At 41.6% G+C, this 26,901-nt stretch overlaps 1 protein-coding gene across 8 annotated transcripts in view; it reads right to left on the bottom strand.

Moving 5' to 3' along the window:
• Positions 1-23,921, bottom strand: part of LOC11176025 (dystrobrevin beta) — a 44,101-nt gene extending 20,180 nt beyond the window's left edge. For all 8 annotated transcript variants that reach the window (XR_009764875.1, XR_009764876.1, XM_061645241.1 and 5 more), the window contains exon 1: positions 22,750-23,921. The gene's annotated coding sequence lies outside the window, so the exon portion shown is untranslated. The remainder of the gene's footprint in view (positions 1-22,749) is intronic.
• Between the last annotated feature and the right edge of the window lie 2,980 nt (positions 23,922-26,901).

Genomic DNA, 26,901 nt, shown 5'->3' with positions numbered 1-26,901 from the left:
TGCTGTAGCTAAGGATCAAAATTCGATCGTTTTTCATCTCTCTCTCTCTCTTTTAGACCTTTCCAATGGCTGCTGTGGGCTGTGGGCGGAGAAGTTCATCGGTAATTGAATATTCTCCGGTGGCCAGCAGCGGACAAAACACGGTAAGCATGCATACCATTGCCATCGATCATGTTCGCAGAATGCGGAACGAAATGCGTAGGCCTGCTAGTGCGTGCGGTTGCTGCGGTGATCCCCGGGCTCTGCGCAATCGTGTCCTTACGCTTTCCCTTTCGGGGTTGTAGTCGGAAATAAAGCTCCATCCACACCCCGCTACAAGCCACATTGTGGGGCATGTGTTATTCATTTCAGATAAAATGTGACATAAATCATGCGGTACACGCAACGTTTCCGCTTCGTTTCATATACACATAAGCGAAGCATAACGCCGGAAAAGGTTTTTGAGCAGGACGCGTACACACGTGGGCCTCATAATACCGCCGGTTTGGTGTTGCTTGGTTTGTTTGTTGTACACGTTTGGCATAAGTGATGCCGGCAAGGCGGATGCCCACTTTCGCGTTTGTTTTCGGGTACCCGCACAAAAACTGGGGGCACCGATTATGAAAAGGACAATGTTTCCAATGGCCGTTATTTATTCAACGCGCAGACCCAAGCACTGGACCGGGAGCTCGGTTCTATCCGCTGCTCGAATCACGCCGGCCGAACCTCCTAGATTAATGGCGATTAAACGAGTAGGGAGGGAGGCAGGGAAAGCTTCGCGGGCACTTCGGCGTGCCATGATAAATGGGACAAAAATTTGGCGTAACAAATTAGGCGCACAAGTAATAAGCTTGATAATGGTGCTTGCATACACACAAACGCAACTGTGCGCGCGGCAATCGATTTAGATCGGAGATTTATTCAAGCTGATTTCGGTTGACACTTTTATTTCGTTTTATTACTGTGCTGGTTTGGTGTTCAAAGGAATGTTTTACGAAGGGGGAAGAGCTGTAGCGAGGAATATCTTAAAAATATTATCAAACTCACAATTTACTAACAAACTCTTTCCGCAAGCGTTCCGTTTGCATAAAAAGTTAAGTGAATTTTGGGTCAGATTAAAACAAACTGCAATTTCATCCCCACAAACATTCCTAACGTCGCCGGCCGGACTAACTCGTTTAGGGCTAATCGATTCCGGTAGTCTAATCCCAGCTCCGCGCCTCTCCTCGCAACCCATTCGCACGAAGAAACGCATAGAACGACCCACACGCTCAGCCCGTACGGATGATCCGTTTGACCGACGCCGAAACATGGTACAGTAAGACGGTAAGGTCGAACGGTGTCTGGCCAGGGCGTTAGTTTTAAGCTCCCGTATAAACATCCGGGGCAGTGTCCGGGATGCAAAAAGCCCGAGGAAAAGGTGAAGCAAAACGTACGATATTAACGGCCAAACTTGCTCCTTGGGAGGCCCGTGTCGGTAGAGACGCGGGCCAAAAGCCCCTCCGGTCTTTATCCGGTCACTAACGATGCTTTTCGTACGCATTCTCGTAAGGATGAAGCACGTGACGTTTGGAGGGGGTTTAGAGGGTAAAAAGGATCCAAACGGTAGGGCGGATGAATGTTACCCCACTTTGGGCCTGGGTTTGGAGGGGATGTAGGGCGGGGGAAGCTCGTCCCAAAATCTACCACCTTCCCACGTATCGAACGGACAGTGTTTGTTGGCATTTCATTCTCTTCTTGCGTCAATTATTCAACGCGAAGGGCACGAACTCGTCCATCGAATGGGGTTTGCTCCTGGCTTGCGGATGCTTACAGGCTTCGGGACACGGCTAGCAGCAAGGAAGCAAGGGACGACATATACATACAAAATGGAGCATAGCGTGGACACGAAATCCGGAAACTGGGGATCTGTCGTGCGTGGTACGTTCGTGTCGTAGAACACAATCGATAAACCGCAATAGAGTGCAGGGGGGCAATAGTTTGTGCTTCCAAACAACGGCTATTCTTGCTGGCAAGAAAACGGCACCAAGAATGATACCCGAACGAAAGCAATCATGCACAGAGCAGCACTGGCACTGCATCAGCAAGGCAATGCCATTAAAGCCGTAGCCAATTAACCTGACACTCACACTGACTGGTGGTGAAAAATATCAACAGCACGGAAGCAGGAAGCAAGCGAATTCGGCGAAAACATACTTTTGCCCCTCCGCGTGAGCTGGTGTGTGTGGTGTCACGAAGTTTTAAAGAGCTTGCAAGTTTAATCCGGCGCATTGAAAAGTGCTTGTGGCTGTCGGCGTTGAAGTGCAATAAAGCAATTCATTACGTTGCGTGTTTAAATGGGGTGCATGCTTTTGTTTCGGTTTTGCCGAGTTTAACTATTTCCCCGTACAAAATTATTTATGCATTGTTGTAAAAAAGCTAAAATCCTTGTTTATTTATGCTCTGAATGTCTGTAGCTGAATGATTCTCAGTATCAATGCAATGTATTTTGCCTTTTCTAGCATCTACAATTCTATTCGCCTTTGGGAAGTGTTGTGGCTTACGCGATGGCTTAATCGACTCCTACAAAACCGGTCCAACTGGATCGAGTGACATTTTGTTGGACACAGGAAAGAATAATTGTTGGAAATTGAATTAAATTGAATTGTAGTTAGTTTAGAAAATTGGAATAATTGAACTTGCAAGTTTTCATGAATTGTGTCAAATGGTGAAATGTTTCAATTGAATTAGATCAGTTACGGATTAGGATGAAATGAACTATGAATGAACTATGTAAATAAAAATGACAAGTGAATAAACAGTAGCAAATTGATTGGCGCAAAGGACACAACGGCTTATCCATTCTTTTCGGTTTTCGGTAATCCGTATATCACAACCAGCTTTTTTTAGTGATAATTTATCACAATAATACACTAGAACAGATATATTAACCATGCGGATCACGACATCTTATTTGCAAAAAATACCAAACATCTTCTTGATGATTCAATATTCTCTTTACGAGTCTCAATCTGGTTTTTGTTGATGGATATTTTGTTCAAAATTGTATCTCAATTTAAAAACATTTAGTCAATTTTCATGAATTTTCAGTATCACGTATCAGTGACAGTACAACAAATTGTCTGATCTAAAACATGGTCAATACAGCCAAAAATAAAATGTAACACTTTTACCTCGGTATAGTAAGTTCCGACCATTTGAATCAGTTTCACATAACTGCACAAGAATAAAGTGTTATAAAGATTTGAGATAATTATATAGCATTCTCATATAGAAGGAGAAAAGGTTTACTTTGTTTTAATTGCAAAATGATAGCAGTTTTTTTTAGAATTCTTCTTCTTCTTCTTTGGCACAACAACCGCTGTTGGTCAAGGCCTGCCTGTACCCACTTAGTAAAATGAGCTTGGCTTTCAGTGACTTATTGTTACCATAGTAGAATAGTCAGTCCTACGTATGGGGGCACGGTCTATTCGGGACTTGAACCCATGACAGGCATGTTGTTACGTCGTACAAGTTGACGACTGTAACTCCATAACGGGACTTGAACCCATGACGACTGTAACTCCCATTTTTTTAGAATGTCTGTGACAATAGCAAGAAGTTTTACTGTTTCGCAAGTTAGTTACATTTCGCTTCCTATTCTATTTTTTGACATTGTGTTCTGCATGACTTTTGTATCTTAGCCTGTTGTTGAGCTGAGTTATATATTCAAGTTGAGGTCTATTTTCAGCGCTAAGTTAGATGAAGTTTAGGTATCAACTGTGTGTCAGAATTGTAGACTAAGGAGTAGAGCAAAACAACACCATTGAGTCACATTTTTCTAAACACAAAAAACTCTTGTTTCTAGTTCAAACTTTACAAACACCTTTAATAGAACAATGTGCAGGACAAGAAACTATTATCCAGTCAAACAAGAGATGTTCTTATCGTACCCTAGTCAGCTCAACGAAAGCTGAAAGAGAAAAGTTTGTACAAGTAGAAATGATTACGAGAAGGAATTCCGGCTTTCGTGAACTTTCTTTCGTAGCAATTCCTCGACAATTTATAGATACAGAAAGAAGACGGAATTTCTTATGGCTTGTCTGAGCAGAACTTGATGAATCGTGAGATCAGCGTTACAGTCCAACAGAACCAAAACGTGAGTTTGTGTGAGATTTTTCATTAAACCCAAAAAACGGACCAATTTCATGAAGTTAGGACCTTTTGCATATTTGTTCGCTTTCCCGCACAATTTACCCAAATGCCACACTCATATCCGCTCACATGCGTAATGTCCTATTGCGCAATGGTACAGTAAAGCATAATGAAAGTATTAGTCCTTTGGGTGGGTCCCACAGTAGTAGTTCCACCGTGTGCGGTACACGGTCCACCCTAAAAAGCTTTCCAGAACGTTGCCCCAAGCGACAAACAAATCTAAAGCCAGTAAAGAGCACCGGCACCAGAAGGATACAACACCAGCGAAGGTGGTGAAGTGTTTCTTTGGGGACTGCACGAAAGAAGAAGCAAAAAGTCGCTCAGTCTCAGTAGGAAGAAAAGAAAAAAAACGCCACCATCAGCAAAACTGTTTGGGCGGGCTTTTATGCTAATCGCTCCGATGGAAGGGTGTGTGTTTGTGTGTGAAAGAGAGATATATTATTATTGGAAGGTGTTTTAAGCGACAGTTACTTAAGCAATATTGTATTTTTCAGAAGTGCATTAACGCGCAAATTATGCAAACAAATGTGCTTTCAAGATTTTGAGTTTAGTTGGAATTGAAAGCAATGATTCTTGTCACGTTCTTCAGAAAATGACATTTCGTTAGCTTCAGCACTACTAACGGTTGCAGTGCAAAAATACGTCGTTTATTCGTTTTAGGAAGATAGCGAATTTTCTCTCCGGGAACATTGACAATGGTAATGGGTAATGATAATTCAATTATATGATTTATCATTCTTATTTAAATCAACCTGCCACAGCATAAATACCATTTTAATCATTTACAGCTCACTAAGCAACAGTTCGATCAAAATCGTTATCGAATCGGTGTGACATGTTTGTTTCTTATTTATTTGGAAAAAAGTTAGAAGCTATTGTTCAAAATTAACATTTGCTTAACTAAAAAATCTCCAAATCATTGCAAAGGAAATGACCATCCTGCTGCTTTTCGTTAAATCTAATCTAAAACAAAGCATGAACGGAGGGCATTTATAGTCTGCACTCGAGATACGCGGCTTATGCGTTCCCTATTGATTCGCATAAATCGAGAATCGCGTATTCGTTAAATGTGTGTGTGTTTTTTTTTTTATTAAATTCAGTATTTTCATAAATATAATTATTTATTTAAAACTAGTTTTTTACAGGGGCCGGTCTGGTGGTAAAGTCGTCAACTCGAACGACTTAACAACATGCCCGTCATGGGTTCAAGCCCCGGATAGACCGTGCCCCCATACGTAGGACTGACTATCCTGCTATGGTAACAATAAGTCACTGAAAGCCAAGCCCACTTCACTAGTGGGTACAGGAAGGCCTTCACCGCCAGCGGTTGTTGTGCCAAAAAGAAGAAGAAGAAGAAGTTTTTTACAGAATATTTTGATATTTCTAACATTAAATAGGATTCTTGAAGCAAACTGCACCATATTTTTTTGAATTTTTCCAGTAAACTGTACTGATTTGACACATAAGCTGTCAAATTTATAAAACCGCGTATCTCTGAATCCACGTAATACGAGAACAGCGCAAGTCGGGAGCAGACTGTAGTGCAAGGAATGTTGTATTCAAGTACGTAAAACAACTTTTAAAACTGGTTATTAATTAAAATGTAGTTCAATCATGGTGTCTAAGGATTCCAGCACTGATTCCAGCACGATCGTTTTCGTCTTCGTCTGGACCATTTTCACGTAGCAGAGGCATTCCAATTTAACTACCACGGCAAATTAACGTAATTTGTGTTATAGTACTACTAATGAATCAAACCATTTAGCAAGTCGGAAAACAATGTCAAAAAGTTAGTTTGTTTCCTAACTAATAATCATAATGCAATGCCAAACGGAAACATGACCCCCCTGCTGTTTGGCAGAGTTCCTGATTAATAGTAAAACAAATGATAAAACAACGAACCAACTTTTTAAATTAGAATAATGTTGATGCATAAACTTTGTACGATGAATAAAACTCTTGTGCATAGAGAGAGAGAAAAAAGCACAATTTCAAACTTTTAACGAGCTTCCTGCTCGGGAGGACAATGGCCTTATTCAGCGATGCTTTGGACACTGGCCAAGCAATTTATTCTCCAGGCGATCAGATTCTCCACGCCAAATATTGGTTGGAAGCGTATTTCAATTTAGCGCCCATAGAAAAGACAACACACGGAAAGAGGGAACGTTCGCTAGAGACGGTGCGACATAGTAGAGAGGATGGTTAGTAAAATTGGGCATCCTCGATCGCACACATTCCTGCCCGTGGGTGCTACATGTGAGGATGCGGGTTTCGCACAAATGCGTCGGGTGCAAATGAGCAGGCAATCAGCAGACTCGGCCGCAGCCAATTTGATGAAATATTCACGAATCACTGTCTGTGGGAGTGTCTGGTGTGGGCCCGCGCCATGAACCCGGTGGCACGGTTAGTTTGGCACGGACATCGTTTTTTTGTCGCTGCTCTGAATCATTCTGCGATGCGTTATGGGTGCTGCTGGTGGCATTTATTCCCACCCGGCGGCCCTTGACTGTTTGACTGGTGTGGTTTATGGGCACGATGCACGATGATACACGACTTGTCGGGGGATGCATGCAATCATTCGGGATGGTGATGGTAATGAATTAAGATGATGGTGCTGCCAAAAATGATGAACTGCTTCCGTTTGGCCAATAAGCTCAGCTTCATGTGTGTGTATTGGAGCCTTTTTTATAATTTAACTATATCGTAAACAGGCATACGGAGGAAAAACTCTTTATCAAAACTGCTGTAGCCACGTCTGACCTTGATCGTTATTGTCTGCCATCACCATTCCGAGCCATTATGTACTGTAATCGCATATGCTGCAACTTTGGAGCGCAACTTTGCATCTAAAAATACACCTACATCAGGATTGCTCCGCCGGTAAGACTTCGGTTTTAGTTGCAGCATCATCATCATTATCCTCACAAGGCAGATAAAGCACGTACGATGGAAGGATCGTGACAAGGCTGCCGAAAGGAACACTTCCCCACAAACCAGGTCCATTGATGTGAAAAATCCAATTCTCTCGAGACGACTTCCCTTACCCATCCAACGACTTGTCGAAGGTGGTAGTGCGCATTTTGCTTACCAATATTTGGGCGCCGGTTCGGCGCAGAACAAATTTAGCTCTTCCTGTGTTTCTTCTTTGCATGCGTACACGCTTGAGAGCGAAAATAAAACTTCCCCCCTGAATAAGCGAAAGGGTCGGGCTGAAGTGCCGTCGAGTGTAACATTAATTTTTATCTATCCATTATGCGTGACGACCTCTTCCGATTTTCCGGCATTATCAGCTGGCCTGGAAAAGCCGATCCAATTTCGTCGATCCAGTGTGTGTGTGTGTGTGTGCGGGTGCGGCCTGAAAGGCAAAGACCAGACCGAATATGATCAAGTGGCTTCGGGCCATCGTTTGGTTGGTGAATAAACGCGGGCTTGAGTGAAGATGCGTTACGGAAAGGCAAGATCGAATTAGTGAGCGAAAATGAATTGCTTTATTTTAGAGCATAAAAGCAAAGTGGGTAGGTTCTATCGCCTTCTTTTTTGTATATTGCAAGCCGTTAGCGTGATGATAGTGATTATTGCAATAAATTAAAACCTGAGCTATGCCATACATATTCCATAAACAAGGCAATACCATGCATGTGATGCTAATTGATTCATGGAAATAGGTTCATAAATGAAAAATCAGTGCACAATTCTAGCAGCGGACGTCAATTCGTTGATGTTTAAATTGATGCTGTGTTTTGTGGGTTTACAGGGGTTACAAGTACTTTTTATTATCACCACTTACGATAACAGGATGGGTGTGTGTGTGTCGAACCGATCGCTTCGGTGTCGAGCAAAAGAGAGAGCTTCGTTACCACATTGCCACTACTTATAAAGCCTAACTGAGTGCCTCTCGCGGGCACTCCCTAACTTCGGGTTTGCTATAAACTAAAGCATGCGTTACACTACGCTAACCTTAGCATGCAGATCCCATAACACGCCCAATTTTTTTTTTTTTTTTTTTTTTTTTTTTTTTTTTTTTTTTTTTTTTTTTTTTTTTTTTTTTTTAGTTATGCCATTTCTTGAGCCTATTCTTGTGTATTACTTCGCTTTTATTATGATCTTCGAGCCTAACGTTTTCTCCTTCATCTTTGATTACGGTGTACGGACCAGTGTATGGAGGTTCTAATTTTTTTTTGTTTTCTTCCCTGATTAGTACTTGATTGCCTGGTTGGAACATTTTCGTTTTTGTTTTTTCATCGTAGTGGATTTTGCTTTTTTGCTTATTTTTTATCAACCTTTCCCTGACTTCTGCATGGGCTATTCTCAATTTTATTTGTAATACATTCGCATAGTCGTCTAGATTGTATCGCACTTTCTTTGCGCTCTCATTTATTATGTTGGTTGGTACATTAGCCTGTCTTCCATGCATTAGGTAAAAAGGTGTATATCCTGTAGCGGTATGCACGGTATTATTATAAGCAAACTCGTAAAAGTTTACCCATTGGAACCAATCTAGTGCTTTCTCTTCGCTATATATCCGTAAGAAATTTCCTAGCTGTTTATGTGAATTTTCCAGCGCTCCAACTGTTTCGTGATGGTAAGCGGTTGATTGTAATTTCTGAATTTGCAATACCTTACATATTTCGCTAAATAATCCTGATAAAAATTCAGTTCCCCTGTCAGTACAAATGGTTCTTGGCACTCCATACTTTAGGATGACTTTTTCTACGAAAGTTCGTGCTACTGTATCTGTTCGTTTATTTGTGATTGGCGTGGCTGTTATGAATTTAGTTAGATCGCATTGCGTAGTTAAGATATATTCAAATCCGTTAGAATTTACTAGGGGACCAACAAGGTCTATAAAAATCTTCTCCATTGCTTCATTGGCCGTATCTGTTATTTTGAGAGGAATTTTAAATGGTTTATTTGATTTATAAAGCTGACAGTGCTTACATTTTGCTATCATATCTCTAACGTCTTTATCGATTCCGGGCCAAGTGTATTTTTGCTTAATTGTATTAATCGTTCTTTGAATTCCTGCGTGCCCTGCGGTTGGTAGTGTATGATAATCATTCATAACAATCAACCTCTTTGCTTTTTCTCGTTCTCCAAGTACTTTTACGTCTTCGTTTAGTATGATTATTTTTGGCATCCCCTTCTCATTGAGGGTTTTTAAGTTTTCCATGAATTTGTTTGTATGTTCATCACGTTTTCTTATTACCAAATATATCTTACTTTTCAACGATTTGATGTAAGATTTTATCCTTACTATCATTCCTCGTAAGCGAACGATAGTGGTGGATTGTGGTAATATTATTTTGTGTTTAGAAACAATAAGATCTTTAGTATTAGGATTTAACTGAAGCTCAACATGGGTTACTTTAGATATTGCTGACTCATTAATGTCTTCGCAAGTATCGTTGCTTTCAGTTTTGGATCTCGTAGATATTAGCACTTCATCTCGCACACTCATGGCTCTCAATTCAGAAATTGGCAATCGGGATAAGGCGTCCGCTATTACATTTTCTGCTCCTTTTTTGTAACAGACGGTGAAGTTATATTCTTCTAACGCTAAACGAAATTTAGTTAGGCGGCTTGAAGGATCGTTCATGGTAAATAGATACGTTAAAGGTTTATGATCTGTGAAGATGTTAAAATGTCTTCCAAATAAGTAGGGACGGTAATGTTTAATTGACCATACTATTGCTAATAGTTCTTTTTCAATTGTTGCATAATTTAATTCGGCTTTGTTTAATGCTCTACTAGCAAATGATATTGGTTTTCCATTTTGATTACTAAGGACTGCTCCTATGGCACTGTTGGAGGCATCAGTGTGCAAATTGAAAGTATTTGTTGAACTAAAATCTGGAAAATCTAAAATCGGTGGTTTAACAAATGATTCTTTCAATTTTTCAAACGCAAATTGACAATCAGGAGTCCATTCAAAGGGAACACCTTTTCTTGTCAAACGATTTAGTGGCATGCATATTGTAGCAAAGTTTTTAATATGTTTTCTGTAATAGTTTGCAAAAGCTACAAATCTCTTAGTTTCATCAGCAGATGTTGGGGCTTTCCAATGTTGGATGCATTCCAATTTGCTCGGATCTGGTTTTATACCTTCCGCGGAAATATAGTGACCTAGGTAGATTAACTCTTCTTTAAGGAAGTGGCATTTTTCCGGATTCAGCTTTAGGTTTACCTTTCTTAATCTTTCAAATATATTCATTAAATGTTTGTTATGTTCCTCTATTGTTTTTCCAAATACTATAATGTCATCTAGATATATCAGACATTGTTCTGTATTTAATCCTGACATAGCTACCGTCATCATCCTTGAAAACGTAGATGGGCTTATTTTTAATCCCATCGGTAGCTTAGTCATTTGGTATTGACCGGTAGGGGTTGTAAAAGCTGTAATAGGCCTGTCTTTTTTTCGTAATGGACATTGATAGTATCCCTGGGATAGGTCTAAATGCGAAAAATATTTGCATCCAGACAACGTATCAATGACTTCATCGATGTTAGGTAGAGGAAATTTGTCGTTTTGCAATACCGTATTTACCTTTCGGTAGTCTATTACGAGTCTCCATTTCTTTGTATCATCAGCACTCTTTTTAGGGACCAATAAGATTGGACTATTCCACTCCGATTGTGTTTCTTCTATAGTTTTATTTTTCAACATTTTGTTAATTTGATTTTCTACTTCTGCCTTTTGGGAGTAGGGTAGTCTATAAGGTTTGGAATATATTGGCATAGTATTGTTGTTAACTTTCAAGGAAGCTTCGTAAATTGAAGTAGTGCTTAATTGATCGTTTTGTAGACAGAATACATCATTATATTTGATGCAAATTTTCCCAATAATAGATCTATCAGGTTCCGATAAATGAGTTAGATTGAGTTCTTTTAATAATTGATTTGCGTGATTACTATCGTGACGAGGAGTATTGAGTTCTAATATTTTATAATCTGTAGCAGGTTTTATGATTGGAAGTATCTTTGCTAAAGTTACGGTTTTGTTTTGGAAATTTGCTATCCGAATTGGAAGTTTACCATTTTTAGGATGGGCTATAGAATTTGCTACATACACATTTGGTTGAAGCACTTGATTTAATACAACACAAGTATTGGTTTCTGCTGTTTCAAAAAATGTAACAATCTCTGTTCTAGGCGGAATTATTAGGTTTACTGCATTATTATTGGTAGTACAAATTAAATCCATATTTCCAAAGTTTAGGATAGCCTTATGTTTTTTAAGAAAATCAGCTCCTATTAATCCTACGATATGAGAAGGCAATGTATCCACAACATGAAACACTATATGAAAACTATTTGAATCCGTAGAAATGATGGTGTTAATACATCCTAGTGATTTTGCTGGACCGTTAATTCCATACATTTTTAACACAATTGTTTTATCGATAATTGCATTTTTAGGCAAGTAATTAAGATTTAATACACAACAGGTGGCTCCTGTATCAAGGACAAGATCATGATATTCACCAAATAAATAAAATTTTGCTTTAACACTGCTATTGAAATGTAACTTAGCGAAATAAATTAATTATTTCCTCATGTTCAATATCAGATTCTGGGATGTTACCGTTAACTGATTCTAATGGATTACTAGATGCCAATTGCACTCGAGTTGTTGTATTATTTCGTCTATTGGAATTATTGTTAGATGGTAACTGACTAAAGTGATTGTTGGAATAAGGTCTACCTCTATACGTTCCTCTGTTGTTATTATTGGTAAATCTTGATTGATTTTCACTTGAGGAATTGTTACCAAAACGTTGTGAATTGGATCCACGGTAAGGTTGATTATAAAATGATCTAGGATAATACGAGTGATGAGGGCGTCTGCTATATCGACGCATGTTCTGCGGATATGAACACCAAAGTGTCATTTCTCTATCCTCTCCAGCTGATTTAACTGGTTCGCACTCCAAAGCATCAGATATGGCTTTATTTAGAGTAGAGGGGTTGCGAGCTTGAAGGAAGAATTTTGTATTGGCTTTGTTTAAACCTTGTATGAATGCACGAATCACTATAGGGTTTACTATATTATGCGCGGCAAATTCGGTTTCAAACGTTCCAGTAGACACGTGAGCAGCAGCAAGTTTAGCAGCCATTTTCTCCAATTCTAGTCCAAATTCAGAAATCGATTTAGCACCTTGTCTTAGAGACAGGATTTCTTTTTCCACGGCTAATGGTGTTAGTTGCACACTAAAACGTGTTCGTAGAAGAACGAAAGCTTGTTTTAGCGTCTCTGCTGTATCGATAACTCCATGGGCAATACCAACTAAAGTAGTTCTCACAAACTTGAGGATTTCCTTTTCATCTACTTCTTGTGCGTAATCTTGCAACAATTCGATACTTTCAATGTATGCATTTAGTAATGTGGGTGTACCATCAAACGATTTAATCAACTTCAGAGCCAATTGAATATCAAGTTTGGGAGCCATTTTGTGCCTTACAATATTACCAACTGCAGTAATGATGCGCCGAGGTGTACGAGTAGCGCGAGTTGTTCTTTTCATGAAGGTTTAGGACGAGATCCTTTTGTTAAATGGTTAAGGTTTATTCAAATTGTTTTAAATTCAGGAATATGCCAATATTGTTAAAAAGGAAAACGATCAAAAGCAAGAAACCGGACTGAAACCAATGACGATCACCCCACAAGCTTGCAGGACTTTATAGCATTCGTCGAACTTTCAACACAATCAAACACTTTGATAGCATAATTTACGTAGAATGGATTTAGTAATAAATGCACTTTCAGGTTGAGCTATAGGACGGATTTGAATGTATTGAATAACTATTTAAAATCAACAACGCGATAACTAATTATGAGAAAATATAGGGATCATAGTTTTAGCTTTTTTTTTTCACTTAGCACTGGTTTAACACTTTTTACTCGATTTGTTAGCGGTTTGAGTTTACGCAGTTTAAAATAAATATAATAAATATAAACGCAATTTGACGCAATTGAACAAAAAAAAAAAATAATTTAAATTATCTAGCTAGCTCTCTTAAAAAAAAAATGTGGCAATATTGTGGTTACGTACCTTGCTCTCGAAGGGTTAAGTGTGTGCAGCTTAGTATGATGTCTTCAGACCGCATGGTTTTGAGCAGCGCGATGGCGGGATATAGATGTCTTCAGATCGCATAGTTTTGCTCAGCGCGATGGTGGGATATAGATGTCTTCAGATCTCGTGGTTTTGCTCAGCGCGATGGCGGGATATAGGTGTCTTCAGACCTCGTGGTTTTGCTCAGCGCGATGGCGGGATATAGGTGTCTTCAGACCGCGTGGTTTTGCTCAGCGCGATGGCGGGATATAGATGTCTTCAGATAGACACTGCGATGGCGGCTTGGATTGTCTTCACGTGACGGCTTACGGTGTCTTTTTGCGGCGTTTTTTTTTTTTGTAACTGCAGCTTTCCTCTCGGTCAGTTTTTTCGGCCTGTCGTCTCACGATGCGTGCGATAGAACGGTCACACGTCGTCTCACGATGCATGCGATAGAACGGTCACACGTCGTCTCACGATGCGTGTGGTAGAACGGTGCACGAGTCGGCTTACGATGCGTGCGATGGAACGGTGCACGCGTCGGCTCACGCTGCGTGCGATGAAACGGTGTACGAGTCGGCTCACGATGTGTGCGATGGACGGTACGTTCGTGTAGCGCGTTCTGCAGTTAGGTGGCGTGTGCGCGTGGTTGTATGCGTGCGCATGGACTTCGATCGGGATGAGCGTCGCTCTGAGGGTTATTCGTCTCTCTTCGTCCTCGTTTTTGTTGGCTGTTGCGTCGATCCTCTTTTGTTAACACTGTCCAATACTTTGCGGCACTTACACTTTCACTTCACCACGTTGCACTGATTATTGTGTTATACGTAAACGGCTACCGGCACACGGTACTTTATTAACCATCCAAGCGAACAGCTCCTGGCAGGATCGCCATGTTTTGTGGGTTTACAGGGGTTACAAGTACTTTTTATTATCACCACTTACGATAACAGGATGGGTGTGTGTGTGTCGAACCGATCGCTTCGGTGTCGAGCAAAAGAGAGAGCTTCGTTACCACATTGCCACTACTTATAAAGCCTAACTGAGTGCCTCTCGCGGGCACTCCCTAACTTCGGGTTTGCTATAAACTAAAGCATGCGTTACACTACGCTAACCTTAGCATGCAGATCCCATAACAGCTGTGTGAAGCTGTACAAACATATTGCAGGGCCTGTTTTGGTGCAGCTTGCTCAACTGTCGAACAACAACAGCGTTCATTGAAGTGATTTGAATTTTAAATCAAACAGACAATTCAAAACATGTCCTCATTTGGTTTTTAATGCGAATATTTCTGCATATTGATTGCTTCTATGAAGCAGCTGTGAAGCAGGTAGCAAAGGGTGAACTTAATAGGTTGTTGTGTTAATATTTGTTTACAAGAAAACATAATATCTGAGCATGATGTGCATAATATACGTGAGCTATGGTAAAAAAAAAACAAAAATATGGCCTCATTTAATGTCATTGCACTCATTTCACTATGAAACACGTTTGCAAAGACACATCACAAACCACACATTGGCCAAATTGTAAATGTCATCGCAATGTTTAACGTTACACAAAAAATGCCCCATTACATGGCGACATTGTAGGAACAGTTCCGAACGAGAGTAAAAAAAAACTGTGTCATCGTTCAGTTCCGCTGAATTGTGGTGACATTTCAATTTCATTTCCTCCAAACAAAGCCACAATACCCTGACTGACAAACGCAATCGTGCTTCTAAGGCTGACGACGGCACTGCGTTCAAAGTTTCTGCCCTGTCTGTGTAGGCTGTAAAAGGACACAGGCCTTAGTTTGGGGATCCTTTGCACAGATCACGATGCGTGGGGTGTGCATTGAACAAAATCCATTAAATTTCACTCAAGAATAAAACTTTTCCTAGCATCAATTGGTGTAGGTGGGCAGAAGGAAGTGTAGCAGCTCCGGCACAGACAGTCAGGGACAGTTTTGGTAAGGGATTTTTATAGACAATCGTTGGATAATTTTATTATAAAATGTTATAAAATATAATTGATGAAATAATAAGGCAAAACAAACATAAAACTAAACATTTCTTCCAAAAAATGCCAAAAATGTCTTTTTATTAGCAGATAGAAGAAAGATCTCTTAACAAAAGTGAAACAGCAACGGCCCTGCTCAGACTGTGTTGTTTTCTTTAGCTGTACTTTTGCTTTGTATTTTGTTTTTCTAAGCTTAATGGACAGTCCATCCAACTGGTCTCTTTTCTTATCGTTCGCCACGCTGCCGTTTTTGCACATAAAATGACTCATGGTGTAGAACGTGAGACACGGGGTGGTTTTTTTTGTGTGCTTGTATAAAGAAGATGTACGAGCTTTTTTGTCACCGCAGAATGATTTGCTTTCTATGAAAAGGTATTCGTTTGTGCTTCGCGACTTTATACCATCGTATAGATATGTAACATTGTTATAGAGCGCGACACCACATGGCACCACATCGCACCCAGAGCAGGCCAAACTGTTTCAATAGAAAAGTACGTGAAAGAAGCAACCGCCCTGACGACGAGATTGTTTCTTCTGATGTGCTATTTTATGATTAGTTCGTTTTTTTCTTTTGTTTTGCCCTCCCTTAGATAGTCATCATTGTCATCATCAGCAGACCATCAGCATCAGCAGTAGCGCAGTAGCAGCAGCTTTGTGACGCAATCTCCACTGTACTAGGTCAGCGCTACGTTTTCCTTTGTCCGCCTGGAATTGACTGTCGTTGGGGCACTAAATAGCGCCCTCGTTTTCTGTACGGATCGGTAGAATGTCCTTAAGACTCGTTCCACATCAAGGCACTGGGTCGTGTGAATCTTCTCACGGGGAGCGTTGAAAAAACAGAAAAGAAAATGTGTGCAGATCGTGTTTGATAATAGTTTGCAAAAATTGTGCTTTTTTGCAAGCGCCTTCATCGTAAGATCGAAATCGGTTGAATTGTAGTGGCTTGAAATACGTTCAAAAGTCCTTAGTAACATGCGAGAGCAGTTCACAAAAAAGAAACAGATTCCTTCATTCAAGGACGTCCAAGGAAAGATCCCCGAGGCGTACACTGTGTGTAGATCGACGGCAAGAAGCATGTGAAAACGAACATGCTACACCAGCGCTCTATTGTTTTACGACGACCAAGACGCCCGGCGGCGAATACAATACGCTCGACAACGCGTTTCCTTTAATGGTGGGAGAAACAAAAAGCGAGCAACGGCTGCTGCAAATCTGGGCCAACAATCTAGGGCTTCATCCAGCAACGTAGCACACGCATTTGCTGTAAATAATCATCCTAGCACAATGGAACGCAAACGCAAAAGCAGAAGGATGCAGCAAACAAACAAACAAACAGCGGCAACTGCCTGCTTGTTGTCTTCCAGATACAGGCTCCGTTGTATCTTCCCTATATTATTGTTCGCATAATGGGGGAAAAACATTATGCGAAATGCATGGATGCAATTTGCTTTGCCTGGCACTGCCAGAAGTAGGTCATTGTCCTGCTGGTCTTTCTGTATTTGCATGTAGCTTATTATTACTTTTCAAACTCGTGAAAAAAATAACCGTTTGAAGATACATTCTACACGCTATATGGTCCGAGGCCATTCCGTTGCGATGCAATGAAAAGCCCATCAAAGCGTCAGAAGTAAACCCGATCCCGCGTTACGACGGGGGGGTTTTTATCCACGTCGGAACGGTTAACGCCTTGGGGTGCCTTTTTAACAGTTTGTTGGTTGGTACTAAACATCCTTTCCAGCGCAGGGAACACGTGTATGTTCCACACGATAGCAGAGATACACTGCTGTTGCTGTTTCGTCCTTATAGTACATGATGAAAAGGATACACGGCTGAACAACGCAAACCGGTCCCGGGGCACTATTGAAACGTCAACACCGTGTGGGCAGGGTCGGTCGGCTCAACGATAAACCAACCCGCTGGTGTTTGATTGCCCTGTCCCTGGCGTTGTGTGCTGCCGGCGCGATACAGCTCAGCGAGAAGCGTCTGCCTGTATGTGTGGCCTTGATGCTCATTTCTGCTGACTGTGCCAGATGGGGCGCTGCCTTCCCTTTTTTTCTCACATTTCCCCGGTGAAGGTTAAGTCAACTAATCAACCGATGTCAGCAGCAGCATCTCCCGAGAATTCTTTTGAAAGTGACACACACAAACACACACACACAAAAACGACACCTTCGCCTATCTTTCTGGAAAATCTCGACCGTTCGACGGTAGTGTCCGCTATCAGACAGGTCGAGGCCGGAACAAAGGAGTTTAAATATTTAGTGAACTATTGGGACAGCCTTTCTTTATTCCTATTCAAATAAACTGACACCTTGGATGATTTTACTCGAGAGAGAAGGAGAGAGATGTATAGCAAAGGTGCTGACCACAAGAAAAAGGGATCTTCAGGTAAACCACGTCCATGGAACCACGTACACTATTCGCGGTGGGGGGTTCCTACTTTCGCCCGAAGCAACTGGAACGGAACAGGTAGGATATCGTGCTTCTGGGACGGCTTCCATGGGACTCCTGATGGTTTGTGATAAAATCTTCAATATCGATTTTTGTACAACTTTTCATTCGGAAAAGAATGCTCCAAAATGGGCCAGCAGATCCAGCGCTACCTCAAGATACCAACGATCGGAAGAAGCGGTTCGAAGTGTATTCGGCTGCAAATGAAGGGTAACGCACTGCAGGTGAATTTTGCATGCCCAGAGAATGGCAAATCATCTCTTTCCCTATTTCTTGAAAGTGCCACAACTTTCAACAGGTACCCAGAACTTGCTGCGTCTAATGCCTGGGTGCGTGTGGGCCGAAAAAGGTATTTGATGTTCGAAAAACGTGACTCGCATCAACAAACGGACGGCGGGAAAGGGGTTTTAGTTTCCAAGCGCACGCGTGAGCGCTAAGAAAATGCCATATTAGGAACATTTTCCTGAACCTTGAGCCGGAATGGAGGGAAAACAGCTTTCCCTCGCTGACTGATGAAAATTCCAATCGACTTTTTCGATAATTAGCAAAGTTGGGTGACAAATCGTGATCGCCGATTCGGTGGCGCTCGTCGTAATAATGTTGATTTTATTGGCAAAACTTTCACCGACTGACGTTAAGTAGCTTCTGAACGTGCTTTTTTTCATACAAGTGATGGATCTAAAAGAAAAAACGAATCATGAAGAAGACATCCCGAAGCATGAAAAGGTTCAATCCTTTTGCTTTGAATACGAGAAGCTGTGTGCCTCCCAAACGTCCCACACTTGGGTAGGGCTCAGAGGAAGCTTGAGTAGGCGAGAAAGAAAGAAAAAAAAGTAATTAAGCTTACCATAGCCTTGTTGGTAAATGTCACCCTGTTAGACGGTTGGTGGGGTGGTATCATTATTTGTTCACCCTGTGCCCGCTCCGCCAGCGCCTGCTACCTTCCCCATGGTGCGGACAAGGTTTAGTTAAATATTTGCCATTCCGATGGTGAAACAGCCTGCACAAACCGTTCCAATGCTAACCCGTTGTCACGCAAACGGAATCTTTAGTAAAATGTGAAGTATTTTGGTTCAAAATTTGATAGCAACCCGAGTACACTCTGACGCACCGGCACACGGTGTGGTGAATTCCCCGATCGAATCTTGATTTTACGACTTCATCATCTTCATCGATCGATTATTTGAGACAACATTTGCAAGTCGAAAACGAAACTTGTTCTCGTGCTACGGATACGGAAAGGTTGATACGGTGGATACGAAACAAGCAGCAAAGGATGAGACCGGTTGCTGGGCCTTTCGGTTTTCGGGACTGGTTTAATACGATGCGGCAGCAAGGTCAGGGTATGAAATATTTCTCAGATTAAAAACAAACAAACTGCGACGTCGGTGTGCACGCTGGGCTGCTGCCGGGGCGGGGGTTTGCTGTATGCGTGTGGATGCTTGTTTGTGGAATGAATTTGTTGTAGCTTCCAGCGTCTTCCATCATCGGAGAGCGGAAGTTGTTTTATTTCGGGCGAAAAAGGTAAAGTTTTCCCCAACAAAAACCAAAAAAAGCTTATCTTTTGGGGAACGAAAATCATCGAAGTTGGTACGTGAAAGTTTCTAACCACATTCTAGTTCAAAGTGCGATCCATGGTGGGGTGGGGTGGTAAATTGCCAAATTTGTTGTATAATAGTATTGATGTTTTCAACACTAACTTTTGGTGATTGGATTAATTCTAAATTCAAATGTTCTCATTCGTAGAATCTGAATGTTTAAACGTATATTATATATTTAGGAGTCTGGGAGTGGCTCAGTGGTCTAATGGATCGATGCGTCTTGTCCTAACAGTCTACATGTGGTTCAATTCTCAACTCGATTGGTTTACCGAAATATCTATTTTGTTGCTAGGTAAATAAATCGTGACAAGCTATTGATTAATTGATTGATCGATTGATTCATTCATTGATATATTTTTTTAATGTATTTATGTATTTATTCATTTTTTTATTTACTTATTTGTTTTATGTTGTAGTTTGACGATGTTGGTAGATCAATAGAAACAAAAAAACATTTAATATTTCACTCGATATGTGTGGTTATATTAAATTAAAAAAAACTATCATTTTAATGTAATTTATAGCTTCTGTGCAAAGACGCAGCTACTTGGTAACATATTTAAGTGCTAGATAATGACTTTGTGTCGTTTGTTGTCGTTATTTCAAATACAGTTCACGCTTCAAATACAGTTCAAAAGACGTTTTGATGTGTGTTTTTTAAACTTCTTATTTTTGTCTCGTTCGATGAGTTCATCATAATATATCATACATTTTCGTGTTTTAAAAAGAAAGTTTATATAAAAACAAAATATAAAAGTATCAATCCTTTTAATCAAATATCACTAATTTTGACCGAAATTTGCACGAATTTGGTTGTCAAAAGTGCGGTTTATCGAGCGTGCAGATTACCGAGTTTGGGCGTTTTGTATTATTTGTTGATGTTAGGGTAAATAAACGCATACAAATGTTAAAACTGAAACATCTTGAACATTCCGTTTCAATAACAAAATTTATTACTAAAATTAGTTTAAACCGGTAGAATATGGAATGAAATTCAATCAAAAAAAGATAATCTTTAACAAACGATTTCTGAAGCACACCAATTCAATCACAAAGCAATAAGCGATAAAACATTGTTAAACGATAGCAGCATGTTTCGCTGATATGTTTCATAAAAATGATCCCCCAAAAACATTTCCAACTATCATTTACGGCTACCATTTCGGCTACCATTTCTCTTGCAACGATAAATCTTAACCCTTAAGTACTTGCTGCTGTGAAGTGGCTGCGTTCGGCATAAGCGGATTGGCCGCTCGGGCAATCGGGACAATGTTGAGCGACGACCCCGTCCTATACCCGAAGCACACAGCAGCAAAAAATACAAAAACAAAAATAAAAATATAACGATAGAACAAGCGCGTCAAGAGCACTTGTGCCCCGGGGAGGCAGTCGAACGAGAGGCGGCGACAAAGAAACATCCAAAGTAAGGAACACAGAGCACATCCCATAAGCAGCTCCTTCCTGTCTCGCTGGAAGGCTGTTTTGATTTCGTTCGTTTAGCCTGACTTGTTCGAGAATGGGTTCGGTTGTCGTTTTTTCCTTTCTTTATGTGCAACTGTGACTCTACTACCACTTTGACCAAAAAACAAACGTCTACTCGTTTCGGGGTGCTGTTGCTGGAATCGAAGTAAAAACAAAAACAGCGGAAGAGGGGCGGGTGTGCGAAAGTGTTATGCGTCAAGCCAGATCTCGCGGCGAGTTTCGCAGCGTCAGGTTTCGAAGGGCTGCTTAGGGCTTAGACTCGCCTTCGCCTTCTCGCCTGACCAAAGGGCTAAGAATCGTAAAGCATTGTCCAAAGTGTGCCCTTTCGGGCGGGGTGGGTGAGATGCGATGGGAAGGTGGGTGGTTGAGTAAGTAAATCGTGGCGAAAGAGTCAGCTAGCACGATCGAACGTATGCAACCGAACGCTCTCCACAGCCTTCGCTCTACCTCTACTTGACGGCGTGTCGGGTGGATGGGGGGGTGAAAATGGAAGTAGAAAAACTGGTTCCACCAAACGTCAGCGGCATGAGCAGGGGCGGTATAACGGGCCTCTGCAACGTGGGGGCGAAAAGGGAATTCGGAAACAAACGAGCCTTTTCACATGAACGCGCGTATGTGACGGATCGAATGTCTTCTAACGCCTGCGAACGTTGGGAATGATGTCGGTCCCGGGGCTTGGCAGTTGGGGAAAGTATTAGAAAAAATAAGAAGAAAAAAACGCGCGCACACACACACACTTTAGGTTTTACATGTTGGATGCGTTAAAATCGAGACGAAACCGCACATATAAACATCGACACCAAAGCCTCCGGTCAAGTACGCAGGTGCGCGCATTCACGTAGAACCGTGCACGTGTGGATGTGAAAGTGATGCTCATTCAGCGTGAGACTCACGACATACAGGCGTCGCGGAACGATGCTACTAAACCGTGCATTTGAAAAGGAATTTAATATTGTCACTGTTTGAAGCTGTTTTCCATAATGTGGGGCTACAGTGGCACATCATTTCGTTTTTTGTTTTAAACACCAACAGAAGCCGCAAAACCCACCCCTGCTCCAGCCCACCGAATGAATGAATCAAACCATTCATGAAGGCGTCAATTGATCAAACCGGTGCCGATTAGCGCCGGAACGTGTTACGTGGGGGGTGGGAAAGGAAGGGTGGTGTTAGAGTACGCTACCACGGAATGTAAATGCTGGTGGGGCATTTTTTGTCTTTTTGTTCTACTTGGTGGGTCGATTTGCTGCTCCAAGAAACTGCTTGCAGCATCAAAATACCCACCGTTCGGGTAGCGCGTAGCACGTTTTTTTATCTTATCACTTGACGCGACGTCGACCCTTTGCCAGTGTGTAAGCATTGACGTTTCACGCACACGCGCAAACGAGCGCGCTGCGAGAGCCCATCGAGAGCCCATACCCACACACGCACACACTGGTAAAAGAAACCACACGGTACGCGTTGAATTGCGATGAATCAGGCGTCGGTGTGCATTCCCTCGCACGAGGCAGGGCGCCTCACCCCGACCATTGGGGGAAGTAAAACATAAATCCCGAGATGCATGAGCAATAAGTGCATCTCATCGGACAACTCGCACAATACACACGCACCACGCGCCAATTCCAATCGGCATCGTCTGCCTCCGTTTTAAGATGCGGCGTTGGTCTAATTTTACTCCCATATACACAATATTTCACACGCCTGTACAAGGAGAAGGAGCCCAGGGTTTTCAGGGTTGGGTGAACAGGAGAGAAGGGTTGAAGGAAAAGCCCCATTTTCTCGAGCGAAGGGGAAAGGAGAACGTAAAAAAAGGATAGCATGCGCAGGATGCAAAGGAACTGGACCGTTTTCGTTCCGCTCGCTCACACTTCCGCACGTGTGCGCTAGCTCTCTCTTTCTTTCTCTCTCGCTCTTATCCTTGTTGGTTCCTGAGAGCAGAAACGCAATCGATCGGGAAGCATATTTTACCATTTTCATCCCTTGACACAATGTACCTGTTTCTTTCCGGTGTATGTTGGGTTGTATTTTGGGCTGTTGTTGTTACTGTACGGGACAGCCAGAACGGGCCCTTCCTTCGGTGGTTTGGCCCTTTTGTGTTGCGGACGAACCGATGATTTGCTCTCTTTTTTTTTTTTGGCCGTTTGTTCGTACAGCAAGCCGCTACCTGACCCTCAATCGTAGTAGGTGCTGGCTGGCGTTACGCGTTTACGCATTTGTGTACAAACCACACACTCACAAACACGCACACACACATATACACTCATACGACGCACACCTGCACAAACGCAAATGCTTTCGCCCAGGTAAATCACACATCCACTGCGTTCCCGTTTCGCGTTGCACAAATCACTTCACTGCACAGTGGAACGAAACTGACCAACTGGAAGCGGGAGGGGTGATGGTGCTAAGGTGCATTTATGCTTTCGGAGATTGACCAGCCCGAAATCGATTTCCGGTCACGGCACTACAAACTCAACAGTGGCCAGCAATACAACCATACAAAAACAACGCCAATCGGTTTCGGTCAGGAAATGAACACTTGGACACACACTCTGGGCAACGCGAACACGGCACAAGCTTGTGAGCTTTCCTACCGGTGCAGTTCGGCAGTGGGCCGGCGTGGGACGGGGCTGTATTTTGAATATGTAATTAATTTTAATTTGCACCACATTCTTCACATGGCACCTGCAACTGGCACCTCTCGGGAGGGGGCTCGACACTTCACTGCCGATTAACCGAACGGGACGGGATGGGGGTACCGTATACCCAACGGGGCACGCGAAAACTCACCCCGCGGAACAATCGATAGTAGCGCACTAACAACAACAACAACGACGACGACGACGAACGGAAAGGGGCTGTTTGCTGGAAGACGCGCGCACACACTACCAACACCAACACCACCACGACGACGACGAGCACGACTGCGTGTTGGGCACGACCGAACGCGACCGATGCGTATACTCGACTAAACCAGTTTTTCCGAGCAGTCAAACTTCAGCTGCACGGGGTAGGAAAAGCGCTTTCCGAACTGCACGAGGGCTGCTGCAGGCAAGCGCATCCGCTGGCTGGAAATGCTGGCACCAAAATATTATTATCGTGCGAGCGGGAGAGCGCGTACGGCGAGCCCACCGAGATTCAAACGGTGCCAGGCTCCGTTCATTCCGGTACAGTGGTGCGTAAAATTAGGGCATTAGGCGGGTGCGAGATGGCTAAATAAGGGTTGAAAGGCGAAACCCATGTTTGGAATCAACGTGGAAGGGTTGATATCAGTTTTTTTTTGCAATTTTATTATTTCAATGGAATGTTTATTATATTTGATTTAGGAAGTCAGCTTTGATTTATATGAACCTTGAATCACAGTTCTGAAATTAAATAGTGAAGGATGATTATATTAAAATATTAGTTTATTTCTCTAACATTGTGCAGCTATCGCATACCATCCGTACTGCACTGTACCGGCATGAACACCGGCAAGGTTGGTTCACTGGCCCTTCGAAATGAATGAAACAGTGCGTGACAGGTGCTTTTCACGTTGGTTCGTTTTCGGTCACCGACTGAAGCAACTGAAGATGGAAAAACTATTTAAATTTGGTGCAAGATAACAAATGAACAATTGTTTTTTCATTGAACTTTAGATAGGAATTACGTGAACACCATTCATTTTCGATAAATTTATAGAATTTCGATGGTAAAAATATTTTCTACAATTTCAACCCTTATGTCCGCAACCATCAATGTTTAAAATGGAATCTTTTTTTTTATTTCAAAGGTTGTATTTATCTTAAGGTGTAAAAGGGAATTAACCTATTAACAATATCACTCCATATGATATACTTAAAAGGAAGCCTTGATCATGAATGTTTGTGTTTCGTGGATTGTTGAAAGTTTGAAGATCTGAGTGACTTGAAAAGTGATAGTGCCAAGGTGGAATGTATAATGAGGTGTAGTTATAGCGCTTTTGGCGATCCCCCCCCTGGGCTCCGATTTTGACAGATGGTTTTCCGCTTGTATATGTATTGATGGATTGTTTACGTTTTGCATGGTCAATATTTGGTGGAGATCAATTTGGGTGAATATTTTAGTTTATTAGAACACAGTTCGTAATTTAAAATGGAAATTTTTCTTCGAGAACTTGAAGCGTTCGCCAAAAGCGGAAAACTAACTGTCAGTTTTCTTCGTCGATTCTTTTTCCACCTAGCTGTCAAAACGGGCTTATAACTTGACCTGATATCTTTACGGTCCTTGGATAGTGCCTATTATTGGTCGCATGCAATTATATGCCTAAATGTTAGTTTAAATGGTTTGATCGATCAATCGATGAACCGGTATGAATACTCGGTATGATACATTAACACGTTGGAACGAGACGTCCTTTGGTTTATTTTGTTGGTCCGTCTAAAAAATGTACTTTGTATGAAACAAATTGTCAAAGAATGATGGTCTATTGTGTTGTGCTAACGTAAGAATGAATTGTAAATGATAAAAGCTTTAGCTATAATTTTGCAATTTTCTTACATTTCCTTTTATCGTTATATGGGATATTTTTATGCTAATGCTCCCTCGAAAATATTAACATTCTATTTCTTATCTTTTATTACTTCTTATACAGGTTGCACTATAATTGTTTGTCAGGCCCCAAGTGCCACAAATCCACTAAACGACCACTAAACGGCTTCTAAACGACTCAAGTTCTCTACCTAAACGGAATATAGAAAGACTTCGTTTAGCAGACGGCAAACAACTCATGCATTCTAAAAATAGCAAAAAAGCTGGTGGCGCTATCTGTTGGTGGGATACCCCAACCAGTTGAGCTTCATCGCTTGGAGGAGAGCTTTCTCATTTCCTCTGTACTGTTGTATGGTTTTGCATTGAAGTTATGCATCGCTATAACTAGAACGGCGATACGATTGTTTAAATACTAAACTCCAATGGAAACCACCAGCACTGAAGCAAGTGAGATTTGAGTAATGGTCGTTGGTGTTGATACCCATGTATCTGACCCAGCGGCGGATCTAACGGTAGGCGGACTAGGCGGTCGCCTGGGGCCCCGCCGATTTAGGGGCCCCGTAGATCGCCATTCTATAGTATGCCGTATGGACAGAGTACTAGCGACAAGGGCCCCCGGAAGGATGGCCGATGGGGCTCCGAGGCTGGCGAATCATTTGCACCCCCCCCCCCCCCCGTCAGCAAAAATTTTAGAGTTTGCGACTGATGATCGAAGGGGGCCCCGACGGCATTTCAAGTTTACTGTTCAATCTCCCAACAGCAAGTTTAGTGCCGCTACAGTACCATTTACAGAGGGCCTCAACTCGTCGTTCCGCCTAGGGCCCCCGATACCCTTGATCCGCCACTGATCTGACCACACGACCATTCATATAGATTTTTGCTCGGAAAGTTAGAAGGCTATATAGGTCATGATAAGATGAAACTTGTCGAAACACATTGCAAGAAAAGGATAGCAATATAATGATCAGTTTTAATACGCCATCTATTGATCAAACCAATGAAGCTGTGGAGCTTTCATTTTTTTTCTATGGATATTCAATTTTCCAGTCGTTTAAGCTTAATCTGTGGCGCTTGGGGCACTTATTTCCCGATAGTCTTTTAATTTTTTTAATGAGATTTTTATTCGCAGTTTTTTTTCATATCAGGAACACAAATATATGAGTCTTATAATTTCCAATTGATATAGACGTATGTATTATCCTGTAGTTTGTGTGCTTTTTTTATTTAGCGTTTATTCCACCGCATGATTTTTTTAATTATTTTTACTTGTTAAGTCTTTCCTCGAATAACGCGAATAATGCATTCCGTGCATATTCGCGTAATTGGAGTTTTCTTTAGTTCAATTTAAAATTTAGTACTTTATGCACTTAATTGCTTATTTCACACAATTTGTGTAGAAAATTGGTTATTTCTGTGTTTTTAGTGATTTAAATTTTTTAGCAAAAATGAAATTGATTTCTTATTTGATAATTGTTACAGAAAATTGTGCCGATGGGATATATGAATCATCAAATAAAAAACGCGTCAAATTCGTGTAACTCTAGTGTTGCCTAATCCTACCAAATTCAAACGACATCGTAAGCCTCTGTAAAAATGATGTGGATCTTATCGTTTCCATTAAAATTGAGTATTTATTC

The sequence above is a fragment of the Anopheles gambiae genome, chromosome 2 (genome assembly GCF_943734735.2).
Source record: "Anopheles gambiae chromosome 2, idAnoGambNW_F1_1, whole genome shotgun sequence".
In the NCBI taxonomy this organism is placed as follows: Eukaryota; Metazoa; Arthropoda; class Insecta; order Diptera; family Culicidae; genus Anopheles; species Anopheles gambiae.
The sequence above is the reverse complement of the archived record's forward strand: the minus strand, read 5'-3'. Positions and strand labels throughout refer to the sequence as shown.